At 38.8% G+C, this 16401-nt stretch overlaps 1 long non-coding RNA gene across 1 annotated transcript; it reads right to left on the bottom strand.

Moving 5' to 3' along the window:
• Nucleotides 1-7367: 7367 nt before the first annotated feature.
• LOC113951566 lies at nt 7368-15004 on the bottom strand. Its single transcript, XR_003529198.1, has 4 exons — nt 14905-15004; nt 11806-11918; nt 8768-8869; nt 7368-8116 (listed from the first exon to the last, which is right to left on the bottom strand). It is a non-coding gene; the product is annotated as an uncharacterized LOC113951566 (long non-coding RNA).
• Nucleotides 15005-16401: the final 1397 nt, after the last annotated feature.

Here is a 16401-nt window from a genome sequence, read left to right as displayed (position 1 = left end):
CAATTAAGTTGGTGGAAGTTCTGCCACTGAGTTTGCTGATGCTTAATTTTAGCCTCCAGATTTAGTCAGAAGGAAAGAACCACCTTGAAATGAGCTAACTCTAATTAAACAAATCAAAATCAGCAGAGCTGCCTGCACTGAGGCCATGCCATTCGTTTAAGGCAGCTAATAGCATATGACAAGTAGAGAATTCTAGTAGCCTTATAGGTGACTGCTGGTTACTCAGACAGCACTTTAAATTTTAGCAGTATTGGTTTTAGGTGAATCACATATTTCCCTCTGTATTGACAAGCCCAGAAAATATTTACTTTATGAGACCCCATCTCCAAGGAGGCTGTGCCAAATTTTCAAGAAATATTTGAGCAGTGAAACTGTTTTGGATGAACCTATGCCTTACTGTGAGAGTGCCACAGCATCAGAGATGAGCTGAGACGGGCAGTCCAGCGCCCTGCTCATGCAGGGTTTCTTACAGCAGGTTGCTCAGGACTACATCCAACTGGGCCTTGAGTATCTACAAGGACTGAGGCACTGCAGCCTCTCTTGGCAAACCCTTCCGGTGTTTTACTACCCCCTTAGTTAAAAAGCCTTACGTTTAGTTGCCCTCCTTGCCTCTTGTTCTCCTCACCCTTCCCACAGAAAATTAGCAGTTTCATTTAACTAACTTCAAATATAGCATATTCATCAGGTTTTTGCTTACTAGGAAATATTAGAGAACAAACTCAATAGCTTGTAGACCACATGTTCAGTCAGGTTAGGGGAATGGAAAGATGAGAGAGACAGCCAAGAAGCACAGCAGTGATGACAGCAGCTAGCTGTACCATAGATACTAGTATTCCAGCTAGCCACACATACACCTAGCAAGTGAAGCAGAGAAAACACAGGCAGAAATGATAACAAAAATCTACCCAAAACCACTGTTTAGCTATAGTAAACATGGCATCATGCATTTCATAGGATAATACAGGAATTTCAGCATTTCAGAAGAAGGTACCTACCCAGTACTTATGTCCTCCATTCCAGAAACATATGGAGGGGTAGCCTGCCCAACATAAAGTGTTCAAATACAGGAAACCTCAAGAGTAATGTCTAATTGGTTCCAGAGTCCACAGAACACCCACCACCTTTGCTACTTCCTATGCACTAGCTATGTATCCAGTGCTCTGAACAGCACAAGCCTAGAGCTAACACCTACCAAATGCAAAATTTAATCAACAAATATCAAATGATGTAATGAGAAATAGAATCACTTTTTCACTTACTCAAATATATTCATATAATTTGTGCTGGTTGCAAACAGAGATACAAGTAATGGCAAAGTAGTATTTGCACACTGTTATAGGTGAAAGGCCAAGGTATTAAACCTTCTAGCATATGAATGTACTTGAACTTTGGACCACTGTTAACTGGCCATCTGATGAGGTAGAAATGTGCTGTAAGATGACAATTAGCTTTCACTGGGTAATGAACAGATGTTTCGTATTTCATATGCTTTCATCTGGGAAGGTGCTATTGAGGAGCATCTCTGTAAATTGGAGAGAGTTTAACATTTACCTGGGTTACAGCTAAGATGCTTAAGCAATAAGCCTTACTGCCCCAAACCATTCAGGCTAGTAACAGCAGGAGGAACTCCATATATAATTTGGTGCATTAACCAAGACACAGGGAGGCAAAGTAGTGCCAGGAGTGGAGTGAAGTGCAGTATTTACAAGAATTCAGCAAATTGCAAGGGTTTGGCGGTTTTGTTTTTGTTTTGAGAGCCGTTATTAGAAATTTTGCAATAAGAGAAATTGTTTATCAAAGAATTTTACATGGGAAGGCTCTATAGCAAAGAGTCACCTGGAAGCCATATGCCATATGCAAGGGAAAGGATGACAACAGGGGCTCCTCAGGAATGGAAATGTTATCCTTGTCTGTGTGGCTGTGAGAAGGACTAGATTCACTGAAATTTTAGGGTGTGTTTTGGGAGGGTTTCACATACATATAACCAGCAAGTCAGTAGCTCTTTTTCTCCACACACTAAGATGTGGGATCTCTAATGTCTTCAATAGGACTTGTTGCTCAGAGAGAGTCCTTTGCTGAGTAAACACAGTTTTTTAATGTTCTTGTAGATAATTGAGCCTAGAGTTACTTTGTGCCTAACTCAATACAAAATCTTGGTATGCACAAATCAGTTCAGTTTGTTATTTAAGCCTGGGTGACAGCTGAGTCTCTTGATGCATTGTTCATCAACGTCCATTGTCAATGTATAGAGGAACACACCACAATCAAAATCCACCCTATATGTAACCCCTCTTCCATTACAGTTTTTTTTAATCAAACCACAACAATAGAAGATGTGCTATTCACTAGCTAATCCCTATAATTATTTTTTCACACTCCTCTCATGACCAAGTGAAAGCTGTTTTGCAAGAACAGAGCCTCTCCGAGGGTAAAAGAGATGACCTGCCACAGTGACTCTATTTGCAGAGATGAGCAGAACGAATCAAGCAGAAGGTCAGTGCTTTTCAACCATACTATATGCTCTGCTCTTGCCAGTTTAGCTCATGAAAGACTTTGCTGTCCTTGAATATTAGTCTTATGTTCCGTGAATGGAGAGTAGCTCCATCCACTCTGTCTGGTAAAGGCAGCAAAAACACCATAGAGTAGCTCTTCGAGACTATTCATGTCACTTGTAGTTCCTATGAAGCTTTGTTCAATAATTTTATCTCTAATCTTTGAATCCTGTGGGTACTTAATACTATATGGTATTTCTTCAGGGATGAATGGCCACCAAAATAGGGACAGACAAACTCTTGTGACGTAGTTGATCTTTCATGCATATCACAGAAGAGACATCTCAGGGTTTTTTTAACTAGTAATGAAACGTCTTATGCCTTTTCCAGATCTGTTTTGTCTTTGCTTTTACTCTCCAATTCACTAAAAACTTTTGGTACAGACAGATGAGGGCATTACTTTCTCTTAAAACTTAACTTCTTGACATCTAAGGCGTACCTTCTTCCTGTCTCATTGCAGGCTGAGAGGAACACAATAGTATTAAAATCAACTCTATTTGCGCTTCACTTCCCAGTAGGAAAAATTTCTGTTCTGAACTACCAAGATAAAGTGTATATACTTTTCATTGACTCCTGGTTAGGTTTTTTTTTCATGCCTATTCTACTCTTTCAGGCCCCTGTACTCTTCTCCAGGTTTAGTTTAGCTAATTGATTTAGCTATGGCCAGTGGTGGTGCAGAACATTTTAAAACATGATGATTACATGCGAAATAATGTATTTCTTACAAGATGAAACTTCATTAACCTGCTTCTTTAATTCATAAAGATTAGAGGAATGACATAAGAGGATTGTGTGGCACATGCTACTCTTATCTGGCCAGTTTCCCCGAGATTCCCATAAATCTAGCTAGCATGAGAAAAACATATTCCCTGACCAGAAAGAAAAGCTTCTGCTGCAAAAGACAGCTACATTCTGTTCTCTGCTAACAGTCAGAATTCAGATTCAGAACCTTGGTATCTGTGGGTTTTCATTTTTGTTTGCTTTTTAAGTCACATCGTGAATGCAAAATGTTTGATTTTCATTGTAAGTCACTTAAAAGTCCAGCTCTGAGAGCCACAGCCAGAAAAATAAACTTCCTCTTTTCTCCCCAGCTGAAAAAATGTCCCTGCAACACATCACCTTTTTGCAATGAGCCCTTGATCAAATAAGACGGCTGAAAAATGCTTCTTCCCTTGTTTAAATCTGAAGGCACGTATACAGTTTTGCCCTTAAGAGAATTGCAAAACAGTTGTGTGAGTGCTTGGAGCCAGGTGCAGAGACCTCTTGTTGATCACTCTCTCAGTGCCTGGCCCTGAAAGTGCACATCCCAAGCATAAGGACAGGTGACTCTGAGGAGCAGAAACAGCTCTGGACATTAAAGAACTACTTCTGTAAATGCTGAAGGTCTGTTGCTACTGCAAAGATCAAGTTCATTTGAGTTCTGTTTACATGTGGTTATAGAAGGTATGGTTTGAACCTTTCACTGGACTATTGAAAAAAACTTACTGGGAGGCACTCAGATCCATGGCATATAGCTATTCCTCTGTCATAACCAGGGCTCTGAATGGGACTCAGGTTGCTGTTATGAGAATATTTACCAAGTATATTCATAGGGAGAAAAAACAGCATTTGTAAAAGCTTGCTTCAAGGGAAATGTGGACAATTAGTCCTATTTAAACTCAGAGGCTGGAGGAAGCCTTATCATCTTTCTGGGCTAGATCTTTATCTAATATAGGTTGGAACAGCAATGCTGTTGTCAGCCGACTTACAATGTTTTACACTGGTTGAATCAGCCTTTACTAGTAAGTGCTTGATTCTGGTTACATTTATCACCTGAGACTTCAAGCTGTGTCCCTTCCTAAACATTGTTAGTGATGAGTGAAAAGGTACTGCCTGGGAAAAGCTTTCACAGCCAATGTTTCACGTTCAGGAGTCTCCAGACAACAGGCAAGTGCGAGAGGAAAATCTTCATCCTACATCACTGTATTAGTTAAAACAAATAGCACGCCTCTCTGCTTCTGCACTTCACGTTGTTGCTTCATGCAATATAAACACAGATTAAGGAGGTCCTTTAATTTGTTGTACCTACTTTGGTACTTTGATGCCTTGCAAAAATAAAAACCTTAGGTTGGCCCCTGCTCTGTTGGCATAAAGCACTTGAAAAAAACCAGCTTAAGTCATCTTTTTAAGACTCCAAAACTTGGCATTTTTGTTGACACAGTAGTTAAGGCATTCTGCAAAACAGTGCAATACTCCAATTGTAAAATTTCTCAAACCAGGTAGGAAAACAACTCAAGGTTCTCTATGAAATTGAATTGCATGAAGTACAAAAATGTAAACTATTGTTGCCCTTTCATATGCAATGTCATATGAAATATGAATATCATTCACTCCATTCCTCTATGACTCATGGAAGCATGTTATAAATATTAGAATGTGAATCAGAAAGAATTAGAGAGAATTAGACTGTGAATCATGAAGTGAACTAAATTTTGCCCAAGTAATTTGTATAGCCTCAATTGTTTCAGTATCTGAGCTCCTAAAACTATTTATTCCTAATGTATAAAGTCCGTGACAGATGAGCAATATCAAGTCCTTTAATTATAAGGGAAATGAGGCAAAGAGAAATTGGTGACTCTGTCAGACAGGGCAGATAGCTCTACAAAACGTTTGAAAGTCCATGCTAGTTTCCCACTCATTTAGCTCACCTGTATTTCTGTAGCTGTCTGAAAAAAATATCATCTTCCACGGAGAGCTAAAATATAAGGAGGCTAAACACTCTTAATAGAGCATGTATGTCTATGAAGACAGGCTGAGAAAGTTCGGGCTGTTCAGCCTGGAGAAGAGAAGGTTGCATAGAGACCTCACAGATACCTTCCAGTATCCGAAGAGAGCCTACAGGGAACCTGAAGAGGGACTCTTCATGAGGAATTGTCCTGATAGGACAAGGGAACGGCTTCAAACTGAGAGTAGGTTTAGATTAGAGGAAGAAATTCTTTACTGTGAGGGTGGTGAGGCACTGGCACAAATTGTCCAGAGATGCTGTGTATGCCCCTTTCCTGGCAGTGCTTAAGACCAGGTTGGAGAGGGCTTTGAGTAAGCTGGTTTAGTGAGAGATGTCCCCGCCCACAGCAGCAGAGTTGGAAAGAGGTGATCTTTAAAGTCTCTTCCAATCTATGCCATTCTATGATGTTGTAATGTATCATTCAGTTACCTCGTACTTCTGTTGTAAGACTATGTAGTTGAACTAAGACCTAGAAATATTAAGTGTGCCTTTATGGGGAAAGCTCACTCTTGAAAGAAATAACATTAGATATTTTGTAGGAATCTTTGACTCTGAAGTCACAATCATTACATCCAATAAAAGCATCTTTCATAATCAAAAAGTCCCGAACTTGTGCAGGTCTTTTCCACAGAGTTGAAAATGATACCAAAAAAATGGAAAATTCTTTCCATAGACTCACAGCAAAATAAAGGTGGGGTTTTGGAAACCAGTTAGTTCTAAACAAAACAAGACCAAATAACGACTTGTCTTTGGAATTCCTTTTTTTACACCTGCAGAACAGCTAATAACAGGATCCCAAGTAGATGGGTGAGTCATGGAGTCACTGTAACATTAAATGTTTACCTTAATTATAAGGCATTTATTTGAAACAGTTGTTGCTCTCTAGCTGTAAGGGATATTCACATTGTCATTTGAAAAAACTCAAGCAATTGCAAATAAACTGCATTTTCACAGTTATCATTAGGGTGGATTTGCTATCTCTGTTGTGAGCCAGAGATATTATATGACAAAGAGATTTCAAAGCTCAGGCTTTGCAATAGACTGCAGGCTCACTGGGATTAACTGTGTGAAGACATTTGTACAGTTCAGTGAGGAGCAATCAGGACCAAGACTTACCAGTGGTTTAAAAAGTACAGGCACAGCAGTTGTTACCTTCAGCTGACCATACACTTTTCAAAGGCTGGAGCCTCAAAGAAGGTTGAAGGTGCTTCTGAGCCACCACAGTCTGCAGCTTTGCACAGCAAGGCACACCGAAATTAGTGCCAGATGTGTTACATGAAGATTAATAAATCATCAGAGTTCATGAGGAGGTACACATACTTTTAGCTGTTCTTGCTGCAAGGTAGAAAGTGTGCCAATAAGGTTACACTCCATAAACAGTGAAGCACCAACCATTTCAACTTTCAATCTCCTTCATCTAATTTAGGATGGGAAGAAAGAAAATATTTTGAAGTTGTACTAGGTATACTCACCAACATGACAACTTGGAACTAATAGTGGTTGTTTTAACCCTCTGCACAGATGCTATGACTTTGTTGTTAAACAAATACAGGCTTGAAAGCAGCTTCATGACACTAATGAAAAGCAGCAGCACATTAATTTAGCAAACAGGTATTCCCGTGTACTATGCCATAGTCTGGGTTCATGGAAATTATTCCCTGTATTTAAACAAGAGAATTTAAATAGCCCTGCATGAGGGACCATGAAGCAAAGAAGGAAAGATGATGACCTTGGATCAAGCAGTCTTACTGGCAGTAGTCATGAGGTTCTAAGACCTGAGCAGCTTACACAAACCAGATCTCAAATGAATATTTTATAGAAATCTTCAATCAACTCACAGCCTTTGGTTCCAAAGAGAACACAAGATCTCCACATGCAAGATTCCCTTGAGGACTCTGGTGAAAGCATACCCAGAAAGATCTGGAATTATTGATTGGTTAAAGGGCAATGATTTAGCAGTTTGAAGCAGTGCTGACTGCTCAGTATTATTACTACTCAAGTTATTGTGATGCAAATAGCTTATACCAAATATTAAGAGTGCTGACAAGAGATTTATTTTAGTTTAATAAGTACATGAAGTTCCTATTAGGGGCCAAAGTACAGGGTCTTGCCTGCTAGGGTGGAGATGTCATAGGTTATAGGAGCCAGTATTGCCATCTTATTTGAACGAATCATGGGTATATGTGGACTAGTTCTTTTTTGCTCATTGATAGAGACCTATCACAGTACACTTATTGGAGCACTGTGCTGGGGTACACGCTGGGGTCTTAAATCCTTTTGGGATGCTGCAGCTCTGTTGGCATTTGTCCTAAGCAGACAGTCTTTACTAGCTACCTGTGTGTTGACACAGGACCTCACAAGCCAGCTGACTTCTCAGGTAACTCCTCATGTTACCACTGTCTCTTCCAGATATGTCAGTAGTTTCCATGGACTCATCCTTTGGCATCACATTTCCAGATGAAGCACAGGGAAGGTAATTAACTTACAGACAATCATGATGGGGAGTCTTTTTGATAGGGTGGGTCTTATAACCCCTTTTTGTAGTTCATCAATTAGTAAGAATAATGCCCCAGAGACCCATACAAAAGAAAATATTCTTTTCTGCAAGAATCATTAGACCAGCTAGTACAATTAAGAAAGATGGACAAGTTTCAAGCAGATACTACCTCTTTCTTGTATGCAGATAATAAGCACATAGTATTTGATCTCAGGAGAAATTTATGTCTAGGATGGTAATCCATTGGTTTACAGGAAAATTCTTGATGGGGGTGGAATTCTTTTATAGAAAGGTAATATCACCCTGAAGGAAAAAAAAATAAAAGCAATAAAATGGGATTGATAGAAAATTTGCAAAGTAAGAAAATGTCAATTTTCAGAAAAGCTTTTCGGATCAGTTCTTTTATAATAAATCTTGAGTTTTACTATTGATCCCCACAGAAGTAGAATGGGATTCAGCGGTGTTGATGTCTCTCTATCCCAGTGATGTAATGGTGAGTTTTTGAGGTTGTGCATTTGGAAAGAGCAGCACCAATGCAGTAATGTTCTTTATATCTCTTAGATCCCCTCCAGCACAGGCAGCTGTGATTTATAAATTCCTGTGAATTCTCATGAGTCTAACAGGAGACAAACTGTTCTTCCAAGAGGTGCCTAGCACCAGAAGTGTGTGGGCTATCTGGGATCCAAGACTCCATGACTGTTTTTGTGATGTTCTGGCTCCAAACCCCTTGTTTTCTTTATTTTCCAGTTACTTTTCATCGCAGGGCACAATGTTAGTTCATCTCACAGGAATTTGTTTACTGTTTTCCACTATTTCAAGCCTCTTTCCTGGTTAGTTTTCAACTTGGAAATTACTGTTTTCCACACAGACACATTTTTTTCCCCCTAAAGTTCTGATTAGATACTATTTTTTCCCACTTTTTGCCTTATTCCAGTAAGTAACATTAATATTCACCAAAGAACACTAGTTGGTCTGCAGCTGTATTTTTCACTATGATTCAAGGTCTTCTGAAGCTGAGGGTGTCTTCTTTGCTGGATGCTGGCCAGTAATAACACACTAGAGTAAAAGCAGGGAAAATAACTCAGACATTTTAAAGCACACTCTTAATCTGATTTTATTTCCTCCTTTCTGCCCCTCTTTCCATTTTGTTTTTACTCCTTTTTCTTCCTTTCTATGTTATGTTTTCTCTTGCTCATTCCCACCCCCTCCTGCCCTAATGATATTTTGTATGCATTGTGGGCTACAGTCAGGAGAGGGAATTTGATTTTGTGGTGAAGTTCCAACAAAGCAAGAGTGGGACATTTAAGTGGTTAGGCAAAACAACACATTCAGTATGGAAGATATATAGATGTATAGATTTTTCTTCCACTTCTACCATACTATTTTCAAACATCTTCAAACTACATCTTTTTTTTAGGGCTTAAATGCACTAAATAAATGTACCAAAACGATGAGATTAATTGTTTTGCCTGTCTCTCCTAGTCCATGGTGCTTGTATCAAGTCTAATAGGCATCTGCACGTTAGAGGATTCTGTTTCCTTAGTGATCTCGTAAAAGCATTAAATCCAATTCCTTCCTTTAAGTCAAATAGTTAGGATGCTGAGGTTACAATTAGAGCATTGAAGGAGGAGGATATTGAGACAACAAAGAAGTTGGCATTTCATAATGAAAAGTCATGTTTTCTTGGGAGTCCTTTTAATTCTTACAACCAAAATCTCAAAAGTCTCATATTGCTAAGGGAAGAAAGAAGAAGGAATTCAAGAGACAGATCTGCTGTCTGTGCAAACAAAATGCCCAGCACCTTCTGGAGGAGCCCTGGAAGAAATACTGTGCTGTATTGATGATGTATCATCACACTACTATGAGCATGATGGAGTAGAGAAGTGGAACCATGCCCTGCATTGCCAGAACAGCTCAAGGTTAAATGTAACATAAATCCTAGCAGGCAACAGGAAAGGCTCTGCTGATACCTTGCACAGTAGCAGCTGGAAAACACTACAGTTACAATTGGCTCCTACTCTAAGACTGGTTTTCTTAAGATCTGAGTTCTTCTCTACTTCAGTAGTAAAATATTTTAAATTGTAATACCATTTAAAACAGAGAACATATTATGACACACTGTAATACGCAATATCCACTCCACAGAAATTTAAAAACTGTTTCACAATATGCATACACTTCAGATTAATTTAACATTTTGCCTTGGCTCTACTAATTTTCTACTTTCTAAGTGTCATTTACTTTCTAAATATATAAACTGTGTTAAACTGATTAGTCACAGAGAGGTAAATTGGGAGCATTCTGAGAGGTAATTTTACCTGTTCTAAGAATATAATCAAATAGCGTATCCCAAATGGGTGAGAAAGATTCTTTGAATTTTTTTATTTATTTTTTTTTAAATAAAGATAATTACAGTGAGAGATGTGCCAGTTTAGGACAGGTTGCCATATGCAGCCAACTGTATCTGTGTGTATATAAACCAACCAACTCCCAACAATTGTATCTGAATCTCTGTGTACAGTCTGTGGGAGATGAGAATTACTTGTTCAAGAACTAGATTTAAAATAGCATTTCATGTCTGTCTGCCTTCACAGGATGCACAGAGGGGTGACCAGCACTTGAGCAGGTGTCCTGTGTGCTTCTGCTAGACGGGTTAGAGTTGTCCTGTACTTCATACCCTGCATTGCTAAGAGCAGAGAGCCTGGGACTTTAACTCATTCTGTATGTCAGAGCCTGCACTTCATTCAGTCACATTGCTAAGGGACAGCTAAGACAGAGAGTGGAATGAAAATCATGATGTTCTGGAAGGAGAAAACTCAATGATGTCATGGCAGGCACAGAGGAAGTAGACAGTGCAAAGCATATTCAAGGCAGTAGGCATCTCAAAAGGGAAAATATTTGTCCCTTTGGTGGAAAAAGGGCTGGAGAACTGTTCTTGTACTTTTTTCTTGGATCCAACTGGAAGTGTTCAGTTCCCAGATTGCTTGCTGTTCTTTAAACTTGTGCACTGTAGTTGAGGTGACATGCTTGACTTAACTCCATCCATCAGTTTCTTCTCCTGCAGCTTTAATGTCTGGTTTCTTAGCATATCTCTTATTCCTTCAGAAGTACTTTCTTGTGCTCAGAATATTTAAGCTACACTTTGATAAATACCTGGGGGGTTTATATTTTGTACAGCAAATCACTGATTTGGTTTCCACTGACCTTCATTTCCTTGGAACAACATTAATTTCAAGTTCTGTATCTTTGCTTAAACATGAAATGCATTAGTCAGTGATATGATAGTTTGAGTTCTACTTTATTACAGTTAGGTGGAGATGGTGAAATCAAATGGTTATATTGACCTGAGCTCAAGTTTGGATTCAGTTCTGACCTTCAACACACACAGAGTTCCTGCTGATTACAGTGAAAGTTAGACATACCCAGCCAAGGCTCAGCATTTGGCCCTCACTCAGAATGTGTATTAGGTTTTCCTTTTCTCTAGATGTAGAAGTAATGTCAAAAACATTGTCTATTTGAAACTTGTTTTCTTCTGGTTGTCTAAAGTGAGGTGTCTGTTCCCATCATCTGATCCCAACCTAAAGTCACAAAGCTAACCACCAGTTTTGCCAGCTGTAGTTCTCCCAGTTTGCCAGTACTTTTGCATCAATGATGAGGACATCACCTCATCAGGTCACATCACCTTGTTGACACAAAGATATGCCTTTGCAATGTAGCCCAGGGATGACACAGGTGACACTCTCTTTCACAACCAGAAGATTACGTCAGTTCTTATAGGAAATTCCCCCTAGCCAGGCACCTCACGAAAAACAGTGGTTTAGCTGTTTAGATGGTACTTAGGTGTGTTTATACAGGAACTGTTAAACTAATTTAGCAATAACACATTTCAAACTACCACCTTGCACAATGGAAAAAAAATTGCTGAAAACAGCTAAAAGGAATGTTAGTTTGAATGGTCTCAACAGAACCGGCCAAAATTTTGTAGCACTTACTTTAGTGTCATTCCAATAGAGTGCATAGAAAGTTGAAGGTGAACAGAGTTTTCTCATTCTGGTTCCAGTCAAAGACACAGCAAGAAGTTTCCTATACTGGGAGCTTACAGTTTCTGAAGATAAAAAGAGAGAAAATTCTGAGAAAAAGGAAGAATTACTATATAGTTGCTGAGACAAAAGCCTTAGGCAAAGAAAGAAGAATGACTTGCTCAAAGCTACCAGAGGTTGTGGTGTTCTGAAGACCTTCACTCACTGCTTCTGGACAAAATAGTAGAGTATTTTTCCACTCAAGTTTTGCTCCTTGGGGTAGCGTTTAGCACTGTGCATGGCAGAGTAAAAATACAAATAATAACAAATAAAAATAGTTCAGATCAGCTTGTGGTTTACGTCTGCCCACTGTGTGTCTATGTCTCCCACGATGCAGGTGAAAATAGCTGTCCAGAAGGATAGTTTAGATCAACTTTTAAGTAGTTCTAGAAACAGAACTGGAACAGACATGGGAAAGAAGGGAATCACATTTACTGGTAAAAAGAGACTAGGGGAGTTTGGATGAAGTGCTAGGATAGCCTTGCTCACCTGACCACAGCTACCACTGTGCTGAAAGCACCACAGAAAGGTCCATGTAACATACTGTAATGCTTGTGACACAACCCACAGTGTGCTCATAAAACAGGTATGCATTTCTGAAGCCATTTTATGCAGTTTACTATGAATTTTTAAGGCTGTTGTACTGAGTTAGGTGGTGTGCTTCTAATGTTAGAATAGTCCTTTCCTGTAGCAACCTAGAAACCAAGTTTTGGAATAGCCTGAATTCCAAAAAATCTTGGGGAAAACTGAAATTGAAAGAATGTTGCTGCTTATATGTAAGTATTTAGATATGTATATATAAGACTTAGATGCATATAAAGTAGAAAGTGAGGATTGTAAGGCACTATCATTTAAGGCGGTAGGGCTGGAAGAGGTTTCCTTGTATATAGAGGGGAAAATTTCCTTTCTGAATTCTTAAGAAGTTTTATGGGGTTGATTTTTTTATTTTGTCTTGGCATACTTCATGTGCACAGGTGCTACCAGAGTGATGGCTGCATAGCTTCAGGTAAAGTTCTCATTTTATTCTGGCAGGATCATTTTCCTGATTTTCCTCTGAAAGCAATTAAAACTGTTCTCCTTTATAAGATTTGCTGGTTTAAGTTTGGGCACCCAGAGAATAAAATATCACACAAGTTTTTGTCAAAATGCTGGATTGGAAATCCATATTTATGAGCAGCTTGCTATTTTCTTTTTGCTGCTTGTCTCACCTTTTTACTCTCTTTTTGCCTTTTTAAAAATAATCATGTTTATATTTCTGTCGATTCAATTATTCAATATTTATTTGACGTGTCAGAATATTTGGAAACATTAAATAGATAAATAGTCTCATACCAAAGAAACAATTGAAATGCTAATGTAGATGTAGATCCTTCAATCCTGGTATATTCTTATATGGTAGAATATTAGGGCTGACTCTGTCTCGCTGTAGGAGCAATAAAAAAGCCCATCTCTGAAATGGAAACAATTCTAAGTATCTTGGCCCATATAAAAGCAAAGTTGTTTCCATCTCTTTGAAACACAAAGTCCAGCATGTTTGTCTTGCAATACTCAGGTGAGTGTTTTCATAGAATAACAGAATCATCAAGGCTGGCACTATCACTGTAACCCCTAAACCACATCATCCAGTGCCAGATCCAGACACATCTTAAAACACCTCCAGGGATGGTGACTCCACCACCTCCCTGAACAACCTATTCCAATGTCTGATCACCACAACAGTGAAATTTTTTTCTAATCTGGATCTCCCTTGTCCCAGCTTAAGGCCATTTCCTCTACTGCAGGCACGGTAGAAAAGACCAGCCCCCATGTCACCACTACCTCCTTTCAGGTACTTGTAGAGTGATGGAGTCCCCCCTGAGCCTTCTCAAGATTCGCCTTTTAAAATGGTAAATTTAAAAATGAAAGCTCAAAATATTAGAAAAAGATAAAAGTTTCACAGAAACCTTGTGCAATTACTTGTAGTAGACAATTCTGTGTAAATACTGTTTAAAAAATGTATCCCTTTTTGTTAGAAGATAAAAAACTTAAAATAGGTGCCTACTTTGGGGTTTTGTCTGTTTTGTTTTCTTTTTCTTATATAGAAAACAAGGTCTTACTACCTAACAAGGGATATTTCTTCAACTTTTCTTTTTTTCTACCATAGAATTTTTAAGCGTAAGAACAGCCAGCATTTTTAACTTCGTCCTTCTTTCACTGTTCTTTCATTGAACTGATGTGGGAGGAAACAAAACATCTATCAGAAACTAACAACCTCTCTGTTAGATGGCATGAGGACAAGAATGGTGGAAATACCTACTCTGAGTGCAAGGGTCAGAGCTGCGCTCTGTAGCAATAAGCACGAGGAGAGAACTGGAAACAATAAGTATTTTTCTTACTTGCCTGGCTTTCCGAGACCCAGTAATCTTTCAACAAAAGACCTTTTAGATATGTAGATATTTGGGATTGAGGGAGAGGTGTTTAATTTCACCATCAGCTCCTTCCAGCCAAAGCTATAATTCAGCAGCTTTGACCATCATGCAGAAGAAGAGTTGTCAACCACCAGTTAAATACTGACATGAATAGTGCCTTTGTAAATATTTCTGTTCTGCCTTTGAAAGCACACAAGCCAAAACAAAAAAATCTTTTGACAACGTGCGAAAAACAAAACTGAAATGCTTCAACAGCCTTTGGAGCTAGAAAGTTGGCCAAATAAACTCTTAAAAGTTGAATGCCCTTTGTCAGGCAGAGGAAAGTTTGCAGTCTGAGAGTTGACCATCAGGCAGTCCAGCAGTGCAGCTGTGTGTCTCAGAAAAGCATTTCTTAGCTGTGTCAGTTCATTGGTTGCATTTTTATTTCCAATCATAAATTTACATTTATTCACAATCATGAAGCATTTGCAGTCATCATCATATTCATCTTGAGTAGTTTTCCCTAATAAAAGCGCTAGCAAGATGCTGAGTTTCCAGATCTTCAGTCAGATTTGATACATTCTAAATTCTGCCAAATAATCCCCAAGTTGAGTGATTTTCTTACCTGGAAGAATAAGGATTTGAGTCTGTGTTGTTTCCTTTTTAAAATTCTGAATGCACTTTGTGTCACAGACTCAGCCTGACTCTTTGGTAGCACCAGAAGAAAGCATTAGGTAAGTCATGCTTAGATAAAGTACTTTTTTGTGTGATTAAGTTACATAAGCTTATCTCTGACTTTAAACACAGGAAGGTTTTGAACTATTCAAAATTGGTGAAATGCTGGACAGCTTCTGAGATGTTTTGCTTGTTCTCCATGGCTGGTTGCACTGAAGTTGTTAGTCCTGCAGCAAAGTCTTTCCAAGTGTGAAGTGCAGAGAGTAGAGATGGAGTCAAAGAAAGAGAAGCAGTTTTTCTAAGAGGCAGTAGGAAATCAAGAGTCTCCCTCACATACACAAAGAAAATATTTTTCATGTAAATAAGTTTATAATCATGTGTATTGCATAGTGTCATGGACGTGTATTACAGAAGACATTGCAGGTAGTGATTAACTATAGAGCATTGTGACTGAAGTGGAGCAGTTATCTGGAGATGTACAAACACAGGTGCAAAATTGAATATTCAGATTTCTTTAGATTACAGGGCACATATGCCAAAGCTGCCAATTTACCTACTGTTTTTATTCTAAATTGTACTGGATTTTAACTTCCAGCAGGGATGGCAGGAAAATTACCTCATCCAATATCTGGCAGACTCAAAAGCAGCACCGCTGCTCAATCTGCTCAGAAGCTGCTGGGAGTCCAAATTCTCTTATGAAAATAAAATCCAAGAGTTTGTGTCCTACCTCTTTGTGGGAAAGTTGGGGTTTTTTTACAGGATAAACTGTGTCATGCTCACATACAGCAATCTGGGGATGTTTTTTTTCAGTCATCTGGCATCTTATGCATAACAGTTAATGCCCTTTGGAAGGGCATGTCTATATTAGAATTGCTATGTTTTCAGCAGTTACTTAAAGTTAGACCAACAGTTCCCTCCAGACAGTCATTGCTATGTCATTCTGCACAGATTTACAGCTTAATTAACCTGTGTCTTTATCTGTAGGTCATCCAAGATCAGTTCAGCTGACTGTAATCTTCCACTTACATTTTAAAATTCAACTAGTCCTAGTAAAATTCCACTTAATGTATACTCAACAATATTTATATCACAGCAGTCCAGTTGCCTGCTTCCAGGTGCACTTGGTAGGAAGGTCTTCAATTCTTTGGTCACTGGGAAAAGAAAGAAATTCCCTAACATGCCAAGACCTAGCAGCATTGGTAATGCAAGAGAAGGATAGAAGCCAAGGATCTTTGTAAAATGGGGAACGGGAAACGCACCTAAGTAACTGCAGGTGCAAAGGAGGGATCTCTTTCCCAAACAGAAAGAGATTCTTCCAGGTAGATTCTTTTACAACACAACAATCTTCACTTAGAAATAGGATCTGGAAACCTAAGATACAAATGTAAATCTTTACATGGAGAACTAATATGCAGCTTCCGCTGAGGGCAATACTGCTAGTCAGAAT

This window comes from Corapipo altera, unplaced genomic scaffold (genome assembly GCF_003945725.1).
Source record: "Corapipo altera isolate COAL_440 unplaced genomic scaffold, ASM394572v1 61286, whole genome shotgun sequence".
NCBI lineage: Eukaryota > Metazoa > Chordata > Aves > Passeriformes > Pipridae > Corapipo > Corapipo altera.
This window is presented reverse-complemented; position numbering and strand designations above follow the sequence as displayed.